Source organism: Phacochoerus africanus, chromosome 10, assembly GCF_016906955.1.
Source record: "Phacochoerus africanus isolate WHEZ1 chromosome 10, ROS_Pafr_v1, whole genome shotgun sequence".
Lineage (NCBI taxonomy): Eukaryota > Metazoa > Chordata > Mammalia > Artiodactyla > Suidae > Phacochoerus > Phacochoerus africanus.
This window is the reverse complement of record NC_062553.1, coordinates 30,839,012-30,852,177: the sequence shown is the minus strand read 5'-3', so window position 1 is coordinate 30,852,177 and position 13,166 is coordinate 30,839,012. Positions and strand designations below refer to the sequence as shown.

At 38.7% G+C, this 13,166-nt stretch overlaps 1 protein-coding gene across 1 annotated transcript in view; it reads right to left on the bottom strand.

Annotated features, from left to right (window-relative positions):
* The window catches only part of UBE2K (ubiquitin conjugating enzyme E2 K), a 71,493-nt gene that overhangs the window by 57,130 nt on the left and 1,197 nt on the right, over positions 1–13,166 (bottom strand). The gene's annotated exons all lie outside the window — the stretch shown is intronic.

Sequence of the window (13,166 nt, the reverse complement as noted above, 5' to 3'; positions counted from 1 at the left end):
TCCCTGGTGGCATAGCTAGTTAAGAATCTGGCATTATCACTGGTGGCTCATGTCGTTGCTACTGCACAGCTTTGAACCCCAGCCCAGCAACTTCTGCATGCCTCAGGCACTCAGTAGGAGCAGAAAGACATATATATGAGTACCAAAAATATATAAACTGCTCTATTAAAAACCTAGACAAAATAATACTAGAGGAACAGAGGTAAAGTGTAGGCTCAAGAAAGGCTTATGAGAAGCAGCATTCTAGGATAAGTAGATTTTTCAAAAGGCAAAGAAAAGAGGTAAGGGCTTATTCTGCGCAGAGAACAACTCAACAGAAAGCAACTTCGTATAGCAAAAGGTTAGAGGGAGAGCGAAGGTCTGAGGTATGTTTAGGCATGCAACTAGAATTGATACTTGACAGGAAGTCAGGAAAGGAAGGCTAGAACAATAGCATAAAGGTTTTCATGCAATAAAGGTTATAGTAAAGAAAAACAAGATCATGTATTAAAAATTAAATCCAGTGCCATGGATTAAAAATCAGAAGGGACTAAAGGCAAAGAACTAAATGTTAATATGAAAAGTATTTTTGCTGTGTAGCACTGAGAACTGTGTCTAGTCACTTATGATGGAGCATGATAATAGGAGAAAAAATGTATGTATACATGTATGTGTAACTGGGTCACCATGCTATACAGCAGAAAATTGACAGAACAATGTAAACCAACCACAATGGAAAAAAATCATTATATATATAAAAAAATAAGAACTATTTCTATTTTTTGGAAGTGGCTTTTTTTTTTTTTTTTTAACGACTGCACCTGTGGCATATGGTAGCTTCCAAGCTAGGGGTCTAACTGGAGCTGCAGCTGCAAGCCTACATCACAGCCATGACAACAATGGATTCTTAGTGAAGCCAGGGATTGAACCCGAATCCTCACAGGTACTACACTGAGTTCTTAACCCACTGAGCTAAAATGGGAACTCCCAAACTAATTTATTTATTGAATGCACCTGCAGCACATAGACGTACCAGAACCAGGGATCAAACCTGTGCCAGAGCAGCAACCTGAGCCATGGCAGTGACAGCAGGATCCTTAGCTTGCTGAGCCACCAGGGAACTCCTGCAAACTATTTTAATATAAATAGTCCATCTAAGATATGAAAACCTAAAATGATTAACAAAAAGTATGCAAAAGAGGATACAAAGATTCAGTAGATAAATGGAGGACAGGGGAGGAAATCAATAATTAATAAAGGGTAGTAAGAGAAATTGAAGGAAAACCCCAAAGTAATATCAGAACAACCAGAAGAGCAAAGCTCTAAGTTGCAACTGGAAATGCTGAAGAAAGGTGTACAAAATAGACAATTACCAAAAAGTTACTTTGCTCTTGACAATATAGAAGATAATCGTAATGCCTGAAAAATCAGTTTCGATATGATATGACAGAGATAGAAGAAGCCTGAGGACAGAAACTAAGGAATTAATTGACCGTTTGTTTGGGGGTTTTTTTGGCCATGCCCACAGTATTCGGAAGTTCCTGAGCCAGGGATCAAACCCATGCCACAGGAGCAACCCAAGTCACTGCAGTGACAATGCCAGATCCTTAACCCACTGTACCACAGCAGAACTCCAAGAATGAAAGAACTTTTAAGAACCAAATAAAGGAGAGTATGTTTATGGTAATCAGAGTAGGAAAAGATTTCTTAAAATACAAAAAGCACATCAAACAGGAAAAGACAAATTTGACTACTTTAAAATTAAACTTCAGTAAGATAAAAGATACGATAAAAGTTAAATGAAATAAGCCCATACAACAAATAATGTATAATAGAGTAGTCAAATTCATAGAGACAGAAAAGTAGAATGGTGACTGCAAGGGGCTGGACACCAGAGAAGTAAGGAGTTAGCGTTTAATAGGTACAAAGTTTCAGGGTTTGTTGTTTGTTTGTTTGTTTTGTCTTTTTAGGGCCCCACCTTCAGCACAGAGAATTTCCCAGGCTAGAAGCTGAATCAGAGCTGCAGCTGCCGGCCTATGCCACTGCCATAGCCACAGCCACGCCAGATCTTAGCCACACCTGTGACCTACAACGAAGCTTGGGGCAATGCCCAATGCTTAACCCACTGAGTAAGGCCAGGGATCAAACCCACATCCTCATGGATACTTGTCAGGTTCTTAACCCGCTATGCCACCAAGGGAACTTGCCAAAGTTTCAGTTTTACAAAATGCATACTCTTGGAGATGTATGGCGGTATTGGTTGCACAACAATGTGAACCTACTCAATGCCACTGAAATTATACACTTAAAAATATATAACATCAGGAATTCTCTTGTGGCACAGCAGGTTAAGAACCCGGTGTCACTGCAGTGGCCCAGATCACTGCTATGGCGAGGTTCGATCCCTGGCTCAGGAACTTTCACACACCGGCACAGCCAAAAATAAAAAATTAAATCAAAAAAATATATACACACAAGATGGAAAGTTTAATGTTGTGTATTTTTTTTTTGGTCTTTTTTTTAGGGCCACACCTGCAGCATGTGGAGGTGCCCAGGCTAGGGGTCGTATTGGAGCTGTAGCCACAGCCTACTCCAGAGCCACAGCAACACAGGATCCAATCCACATCTGCGACTTACACCACAGCTCACAGCAACGCCAGATTCTTAACCCACTGAGCAAGGCCAGGGATGGAACCCGCAACTTCATGGTTCCTTGTTGGATTTGTTTCCCCTGCGCCACAACAGGAACTCCAAATGTTGTGTATTTTACAATTTTTTAAAAACAGCATAAAAAATGATAAAAGTTAGAAATTAAGGCACATAGTCCACCAACAGAGGAGTGGATAAAGAAGATGTGGTACATATACACAATGGAATATTACTCAGCGATTAAAAGGAACAAAACACCAGCATTTTTAGCAACATGGATGGACCTAGAAATTATGTTAAATGAAGTCAGTCAGACAATGAGACACCAACATCATATGCTATCACTGACATGTGGAATCTGAAAAAAGGACACAGTGAACTTTTTGTAGAACAGATACTGACTCACAGACTTTGAAAAATTTAGGGTTTTCAAAGGAGACATTTTGGGGGGTGGGGGGATGAGGGGTGGGGGGATATGCTGGGGGTGTGGGATGCAAATCCTATAAAACTGGATTGTGACGATCCTTGTACAACTATGAATGTAATAAATTCATTGAGTAATTAAAAAAAAAGAAATTAAGCCACGTAATGAAAGTAGATAAAAGTATACAGATATAAAAAGAATTCCTACAAATCAATAGGAAAAAATACAAACCACACAAATTCTTAAAAATGAGTACAGAAGACAAATACTAAATTTGCAAAAGAAAGCCTTATGGGAAATAAACACATAAAAAATATGCTTAATATCTCTACTGACTAGGGAAATGAAAATAGCTACCATTTCGCATTCATCAGACCAACAAAAACCTAAATCTTGGAAATGTCAGGTCACTAGAATTCTTATATACTTCTAGAGGGAGTATAAATTGATAACAATCATGGTGAGAACAATGATGCAATATCCAGTCATGCACAAGATGCAAATACACTCAGATTCTATAATTCCACTTCCCAGAAAAACCCTTATGTATTCAAGAAAACATTTATAATAATGTTCAATGCATCCTTTTTCATAATCACTAAAAGTTGGAACTACATGCCATCAACAGGAGAATGAATTCTTAAAACTGTGACATGGAATAGTATACTTACTATATACAGTTGACCCTTGAACAATGAGGGGGTTGGGGAGTCAACCATCTACTCAGACGAAAATCCAAGTATAACTTATAGCTGGCCCTCCATATACGCAGTTCCTCCACAACTATGCATTCAGTCACCAGCAGATCTTAGTACTACAGTATTTACTACCAAAAAAAAAAAAAAAATCCGCATATAAGTAGACTCATGCATGTTGACCAAGGGTCAACTATAGTTTAAAACTGAAGTACAGTGGAAGTTCCCACTGTGGCAAAGTGGAAATGAGTCTGACTGGTATCCATGAGGATGGGGGTCTGATCCCTGGCCCCACTCAGTGGATTAAGGATTCAGAGCTGCCGTGAGCTGTGGTGTAGGCAGCAAACATAGCTCAGATGTGTAGTTGCTGTGGCCTGTGGTGTAGGCCGACAGCTATAGATGTGATTCGATCCCTAGCCTGGGACCTTCAATAGGGCCTCGAGTGTGGCTCTAAAAAGACCAAAACAAAAAACCTTGAAGAACTAGAGCAATATGCATTTGTCACAGATAAATCTCAAAAAACAATGCTGGGAAGAAAAATCATAGATGTAAAATATTACAAACACCTATGAAAAGTTTTTAAAAAACTTTGAAATACTAAAAAATGATTTTATACTCAAAAATACTATGTTTAGGAGTTCCCATCGTGGTGCAGTAGAAATGAATCCAACTAGGAACCATGACGTTGCGGGTTCAATCCCTGGCCTTGCTCAGTGGATTAAGGATCTGGTGTTGCCATGAGCTGTGGTGTACATCGTAGATGCGGCTCGGATCCCGCAATGCTGTGGCTCTGGCATAGGCCGGTGGCTACAAGCTCCGATTGACCACTAGCCTGGGAACCTCCATGTGCCGTGGGTGCGGACCTAAAAGGACAAAAGACAAAAAAAAAAAAACCAAAACCAAAAAAACTATGTTTATCAATAATAAAAACAAAAATATGAATGGGGAAGGATACACTCTACTTCAGCATAGTAGTTACTTCTAAGAAAAAAGAGAATGGAATGAATAAAGAAAAAGTTACAAAATAAGATTTATTTATTTATTTTTTATTTCTTTGAAAGTTGATAAAGGGCTTAACCCAGTAGGAGGGTTAAGATCTATTAAATCTGGGCCACATATATAAAGCCAATTCATATATTATTTTTTAATACCCTAGGTCTAGAATGCAATTTTTAAAAACACCTTTAAAATAATGGTAGGAAGTAAGCAATAGATATGATTGTACTCTGTTCTTTCCACCATAATCAGTAAATGATTTGGAGTCAGAGATCCTGTTTTAAACCCCTGTTCCACCAACAAATTACTTAATTTCCTCAGAGCTGCAACTTTATACCTGTAAAACACCCATCTCATAAGGCTGTCACACATATAAAATATCAGATAGTAGGCATTCAACTATAGGTAGTTGTTATTTTTTTTTCCAGAAGTTATTATTTTAAATTTGTAGTATGAGCAAAAAACTAAAGAAGGAAAAGAACAAGGGATTTGAATGAAATGAACCTGTCTCATCTTTTCGGAATTACATAATAGAACATAGATGTCAAATGGATGTTACTGTCACTTTCTAGCTTGTAAGACCCAATTTTAAAATAAGGATCTTACAAAGGTATTCAAGATTACACACCACAGGATGAGAATCTGGATTCCACTGTTCAGTTAAAGAAGACAGAGTCATGTCAAGAAATTCAAAATAACAGATGCCAACAAGCACATGAAAAAATGCTCAACCTCACTGATTATTAGAGAAATGCAAATCAAAACTACTATGAAGTACCACTTCACACCAGTCAGAATGGCCATCATCAGTAAGTCCACAAATAACAAATGCTGGAGAGGGTATGGAGAGACAGGGGAACCCTCCCGCACTGCTGGTGGGAATGTAAACTGGTGTAACCACTATGGAAAACAGTATGGAGGTACCTTAGAAAACTATACATAGAATTACCACATGACCCAGCAATCCCACTCTTGGGCATATATCCAGACAAAACATCTCTGAAAAAGTCACATGCACCTGTATGTTCACTGAGGCACTATTCACAATAGCCAAGACATGGAAACAGCCTAAATGTCCATCAACAGATGAACGGATTAAGAAGATGTGGCATACACACATACACACACACGAATACTACTCAGCCATAAAAAAGAACAAAATAATGCCTTTTTCAACAACATGGATGGAACTAGAGACTCATTACTAAGTGAAGTCAGAAAGAGAAAGACAAATACTATATGATATAACTTATATCTAGAAATTATATCTAGCACAAATGAACCTCTCCACAGAAAAGAAAATCATGGACATGGAGAACAGACTTGTGGTTGTCAAGGGGGAGAGGGAGGGAGTGGGATGGACTGGGGATTTGGGGTTAACAGATGTAAACTTTTGCCTTTGGAATGGATAAGCAATGGGATCCTGCTGTGCAGCACTGGGAACTATGTCTGGTCACTTGTGACAGAGCATGATAGTGTGAGAAAAAAAGACTGTATACATGTATGTGTGACTGAGTCACCTTGCTGTGCAGTAGAAAACTGACAGAACACTGCAAACCAGCTATAATGAAAAAATAAAATCACTATTAAAAAAAAAACACACACACACACACTACCCTATATTATCTGAAAGCCTCCCAAATAATTTACTACTTCTTCACTTAGAAAGATCATCTTAACACAAGATCTTCTTCAATTTATAACTGTCTCCTAAAGACTAGGCACCATCTTCAGAACAAAGCCCAAATACATTCTTTCATATTCCTTTTGGCCACCAGCCCCACAGGATGCCTGCACACAAAGAAACGTTATCAGAAGTACAAAGTCATGTTAAGCCTTTTCTTGAGACAAATACATATAGAGCTATCACAAAACCATTGAAGGAAATCTTTACGATTCAAGAACAATAAGCAGAGTATGAAAGGCTAGTTAATTTTGACATCTTAACAGCTATCCATTTGCTGAATATTTCAAGCTTTACTCTAAGCACTCTTTAAGACTCTTTATTTACAGACAAGACAGAGGAAAAGTTACTGCTGTAGGTATTAAGCAGAAAGAAGGCAGGGCTGAAAAGCAAATCTAATTTCAAAGCCCACACTCTTTTTTTCATTTCAGCCACACCCAAACATGTTCCCAGGACAGGGACTGAATCAAGCCACAGCTGCACCCTAACCCATAGCTGCAGCAATGCCAAATCCTTAAGCCACTGCACCACACAGCAGGATCTCCTCCAAAGCCCACACTCTTAATCACTAAGCTTAACTTACTATTTTATGCTTAGGGAACTAAATATCTCTGTTCCTGTGGCAAATTTAAATTCTCATACCACCAGAGAAAAGCAAAATATATTTAAATACAATACACAATATTGAACTGTCTCCCACTGCTGTACTTAACATTTTATTAGTATTCAGCTTTTATAGTATTGTTTATGAAATGGATAGTCCCATAAAGCAACCATATATAATGGTTGGAGTGAACTGGTATGCAAAAAGCCTGAGTAGGAGTTCCTGTCGTGACACAGTGGAAACGAATCCGACTAGGAACAATGAGGTTGTGGGTTCGATCCCTAGCCTTGCTCAGTGGGTTAAGGACCCGGCATTGCTGTGAGCTGTGGTGGCAGGTTGCAGACGCAGCTTGGATCCTGCGTGGCTGTGGCTGTGGCACAGGCTAGCAGCTGTAGCCCAATTCCACTCCTAGCCTGGGAACATCCATGTGACACTGGTGCAGACCTAAAAAGCCCAAACAAACAAACAAAAAACAAAAACCCCAAAACAGCCCGACTAAAGTTCACCATTAAATAGATTTGTGTCACTGAGCAACAATCAATCTCTCTAGGCTTTAGTTTCCTGACCTTATAGGAGTTTGGTCTAGATCTAATGTCTCTTTCAACTATAACATTTAACACATTTTCTAAGACATTGTTAAAAGATTATGAAGGCATCTTTTGAAAACCTTCAAAATTAAATCACATAGCATATGCTCTTATGTCTATCCTTTTAATGAAACATACTCAAAACCAATCTGTGCTACCAGAGGTCAGGAAAGTGACAGGAAAGGAGTAGGGTTTGGAGATTTTTTTTTTTTTTTGTATTTTTAGGGCGCACTCGCAGCATGTGGAGGTTTCCAGGCTAGGGGTCTAATCTGAGCTGTAGCCACTGGCCTTTGCCACAGCAACGCCAGATCTGCAACCCACTGAGTGAGGCCAGAGATTGAACCTCCAACCTCATGGTTCCTAGTCGGATTTGTTTCCACTGCGCCACGATGGGAACTCTGATTTGGAGATTCTGATGGTGCTGGTAATATTTATATTTGGGTGCTGATCACACTTTATCTTATGTACATCACCATATATTACCTTGATACAAAAAAGGTTTTCTCCCCCAAAGATAACTTAGGTATTCGAACATCACAACTATGTTTGTATATGTCAAGAGCTGTGCAACCTTTTTATTAATAAATATATAAATATGGGAGTTCCTGTCGTGTCACAGTGAAACGAATCCGCCTAGGAACCAAGAGGTTGCAGGTTCGATCTCAGGCCTTGCTCAGTGGGGTTAAGGATCTGCATTGTCGTGAGCTGTGGTGTAGGTCGCAGACGCAGCTCAGATCTGGTGTTCCTGTGGCTGTGGCGTAGGCCAGCAGCTACAGCTCCGATTAGACCCCTAGCCTGGAGCCTCCATATGCCCTAGGTGCAGCCCTAAAAAGACAAAAATAAATACATAAATAAATGTGTTTCTTTGCCTAATTTTGTCAATAATCCCTGCTCCCTGGTATCAATTTAGGTTGTCTACTGAAGAGATCATTTACTTATACAGTATTCCTGTATTTTCTTTAGAACAGTCTCCTGAAATTTGAGGTCAGTCTTAACTTCCTTTGGAACCTAGTTCAAAAACTTGCCTACCTATATATACATACCCTCAGAACTTCCACAGCATCTATTCTCTGCATCTAACATTTTTTTTTTTTTCTATCTCCAACCAGGTAAGTCTTTTAGGGCTATTGTCAACATGCTCAGTAAATGCTGCTAACACATTCACTGAAAAATAAGAAAAGAATTCTGGGCCAGGGACTGAACCTGCACTGCAGTTGCAGCCTGTGCCACAGCTGTGACAAGGCCAGATCCTTAACCTGCTGCATCACAAGGGAACTTCCAGGAATACATATTCTTTACAAAGGAATGACATGCTAAGGGATCCCAGATGCATCTTAATCTATGCATCATGGACAGAGATCAAAGTCTTTATTAAAAACAAACACCAAAAAAAAAACAAGAAATGCACCCCAAACAGTATCACTTGGACAGGCTTGGAATTTTTTTTTAACCTGACCTATAAAGCTTTCCTTGCTTAACCCACACCTAGAACCTCATAAGGCACACTATTTAAATAAGCTACACCGAACTATCACCTAATAACTACTTTTCTGTTAAAAAAAAAAATTGTTCAAATTCTGGTTACATTAATTTACAATAGGAAATTTCATCTTTCTCTTTAAATTAAAAAGTATAAAGTTCAGGAGTTCTCTTGTGGCACAACGTGTTAAGGATCTGGTGATGTCACTGCAGTGGCTTGGGTTGCTGCTGTGGTGCAGGTTTAAATCCCTGACCCAGGAACTTCCACATGCCATAGGCAGAGCCAAAGAGGAGAAAAGTTTAAAACAAAAAGTTAATGATTAATTGATAAGGGGCAAAGTCTTAAAAACAAAACAGAATGTTCAAAGCTAGCAGTAACCACGCTATATAATTTTCTGTATCCTTAGTGTCCACTCATATTTTAGATAATTTATACTACATATAGTTAACAGTCCTAAATGTTCTTCTAAAGAGTTCTGTCTATAGCAGTGGTTCTCAACATTTGGCAAAGTCTGGAGACATTTTTAGTCAATACAATTGACAGGGAGAGAGTAAGGAGGTGGGGAAAGACTGGCTGTGCTACTGGCATCTAGTGCTATTAGTCAGAGATACTGCTAAACATCCTACAATGCACAGGAGAACCACCCACAACAAAGAATTCATTATATGCCCCAAATGTCAATAGTGCCAACGTTGAAAAACCATGGTCTACAGAAACCAAGAGACTTTCTTCTGAAGATCTGCAACTAGTTCTATACAGAATAATCTAGATCAAGCTAGATCAAATATATAAAACATAAAATACCAATACAAAAACCCATTAAAATGCTTAAGAAAAACTTATACAACAGTAGTTTTCAAAAAATCAATTTGTTAATGCCGTTGATTTTAAATACTCCTTGAGGATCCTAGAAATGTAGCAAAGCGAAGCTACAATATGAAAAAACCTGCAGGTACCATACACAAGAACAAGCAAAAAAAGTATGTACACTGATTTAAGGGTGTTTTACTTCACTGAGCCTTTTTTTTTTTTTTTTGGTCTTTTTAGAGCTGCACCCACGGCATATGGAGGTTCCCAGGCTAGGGGTCGAACTGGAATTGGAACTATAGCCACTGGCCTATGTCACAGCCATGGCAACACAAGATCTGAGCCATGTCTGTAACCTATACCAGAGCTCACAGCAATGCTGGATCCTTAACCCACTGAGAGAAGCCAGGGACTGAAGATGTATCCTTACGGATACTAGTCAGTCAGATTCGCTTCCGCTGAGCCACGAAGGGAACGCCTATTTCACTGAACTTTGAATTTAAAAATATTTGGGGGGTTTGTTTTAATGGCCGCACCAGCGTCATAGGAAGTTCCCAAGCCAGGAACTGAATTGGAGCTGCAACTGCAACCTATGCCGCAGCTGCAGCAATGCTAGATCCTTTAACCCACTGTGCCACAACAGGAAACTCTTAAAAGTATTTTGCACATTGAAATGCAAGCAAAATTTTAATTACACGTAACATTTATTTTAATGCTTAAACTAACAAGTTAGGTTGTGTTTAAATCCTTTAATCAGTAATACAAATCAGGCTCCAGTTTTTTCGGTTGTTTTAGTCCCATACCTGAAGCATATGGAAGTTCCCAGGCTAGGGGTCAAATCAGAGCTACAGTTACCGGCCTACATCACAGCCACAGCAACACCAGATCAGAGCCTGGGATCCTACACCACAGCTCATGGCAATGCCGGATCCTAACCCACTGAGTGAGGCCAGGGATCGAACCTGCATCTTCAGGGATGCTCGTCAGATTCGGTTCTGATGAGCCACAACGGGAACTCCAGGATCTTTTTTTTTTTTTTGGCCACACCTGTGGCATGCAGAAGTTCCTGGGCCAGGGACTGAACCCATGCCACAGCAGCAATCCAGCCACTGCAGTGACAATGCCGGATCCTTAACCTGCTGAGCCACAGAGGAACTCCTAAGAGGGATCTTCTGATGCCAGTTGCCCGGGACACTCAAGTCCCCCACCCAGAAGCAATCAACACTGCCAATTTCTCATTAATCCTTTCACCTATACAGACAAATACACGTATCTCCTCAGAAATGGTGGCCTCCTCCCACTATTCTGCACTGTGCTTTTCACACTGATCTGGGAGGCTATATTTTAACAACACACTCCAAGAATGGATACTTACAACTTCTTAGAGCCAGAATTCAGCAAATGTCAGTTATCTTTTCACAAAGGCACTTAAAAAGGCGGGGGGGTTGGAGAGGAGTCCTTAAACCATTCTTAGTAAGCACAACCATATGAAATAAACTTTAGTAAAATGAAGATTTACATAGGTGACATGAGGAAATACTTGACTATCTGACAAGCCATTCAAATATTGCCTTTACATACATTAAAAAAGAAATACATGGGAGTTCCTGTCGTGGCGCAGTGGTTAACGAATCGGACTAGGAACCATGAGGTTGCGGGTTCGGTCCCTGCCCTTGCTCAGTGGGTTAACGATCCGGCATTGCCCTGAGCTGTGGTGTAGGTTGCAGACGCAGCTCGGATCCTGCGTTGCTGTGGCTCTGGCGTAGGCTGGTGGCTACAGCTCCGATTCAACCCCTAGCCTGGGAACCTCCATATGCCGCGGGAGTGGCCCAAGAAATAGCAACAATAACAACAACAACAACAACAACAAAAAAGACAAAAAAAAAAAAGAAATACATGGACTGTATTATAAGTTCTTCAATGAGTTGAAAATAATATAATCCAATTATAGAACTGGGCTTATTAAAATATCAATGAAATAAAATATTGGTGAAAATAAAACTATTTATTGGTTATATTCCAAAATTAAATTACCTGACCCTTTTCTAAATGTTCTTTGCAACTTACTTTCTGGAAGATGTTTCCTTTCAGATTTATAAAGGCACTCTTCTTAAAAAAATAAAATCTGTTTGTATTTTCTATTTTCTTCCTCTGAAACACTTAGTTGACAGCAAGATTTCATCATCCCTTACATGTAATTTTAACAATATGCATTACTAAAGCAATACAAGATTTCTTTTAAGCTTCAATTTAAGTACTAAGAATATTGTGAAAAGTCACCTCACAATATGCAATCGGATCATATGAATTACGAGAACAGTAACTTACCACTTTTAAGAAACAGAAAATAAAGCGTTAAAGTCTTATATTTCAGGCTTGTACAATCATATTAGAGAAATGTTTTAGGCTACTAGCAATATTACCCGCAATCTTCTATTAGAAATATATATGTCAACTATCCTGGAATATATTTTCTTACTAAACAAGAATTTAGAATCATTGTTTCATTGTACTGTCAGTACAAGCATTTATGACTCTATTTCTACAATGTACCACAAAAATACAAAGTCATCCTTCCATTCAGAATTTTGGCACCTGAACAAATACAGAGGTCAGAGTTCATACACATGCTCGGTAAAACCAATTATTACTCACATAACTATTACATTCAATAAATCTGCTGGTGTTTGGCATTTTTTAGTAATTTTAAAGAATTTTCTGCAAGTCTAACTGGAAAGACTCGGTGGCACAAATATAGTTCAAGTGCTATCAGACTTATATACAGAATTCATCACATACTTGGAATGCTAAATTTCACAAATCACTGAGATCGTCAAAGTATTGATATAAGAGAAAAACACATATAGTAATGATACTTTCAATAATGGTGTGTGATATTTTGAAAATAACCATTCAATATTCTCAGTCTTTCTTTGTTGAATCCAACAAGGAAAAACAACCTAGCATTCTCGTTGATTTGGGTATGAAAAATTACACTGATTCATAATTGAGTCAAATTACTAAGTTACTAAAACATTTAAAACATATTAATAAATGTGGCCAACACTAGAGTGTTCTACAGGACTCAAGAGGAGCTTGAGACAAAAAAACTTTTTAATCCTTTCAGATAGATGTTGGGATAAGGAGATATAACAATGTATTTATTAATCTGCTGAAATGTCATGTTTAATAAGGAGATATAACAATGTATTAATCTGCTGAAACCTCATGTTTTTTTTTAATAGCACTGTTTTTCAATAA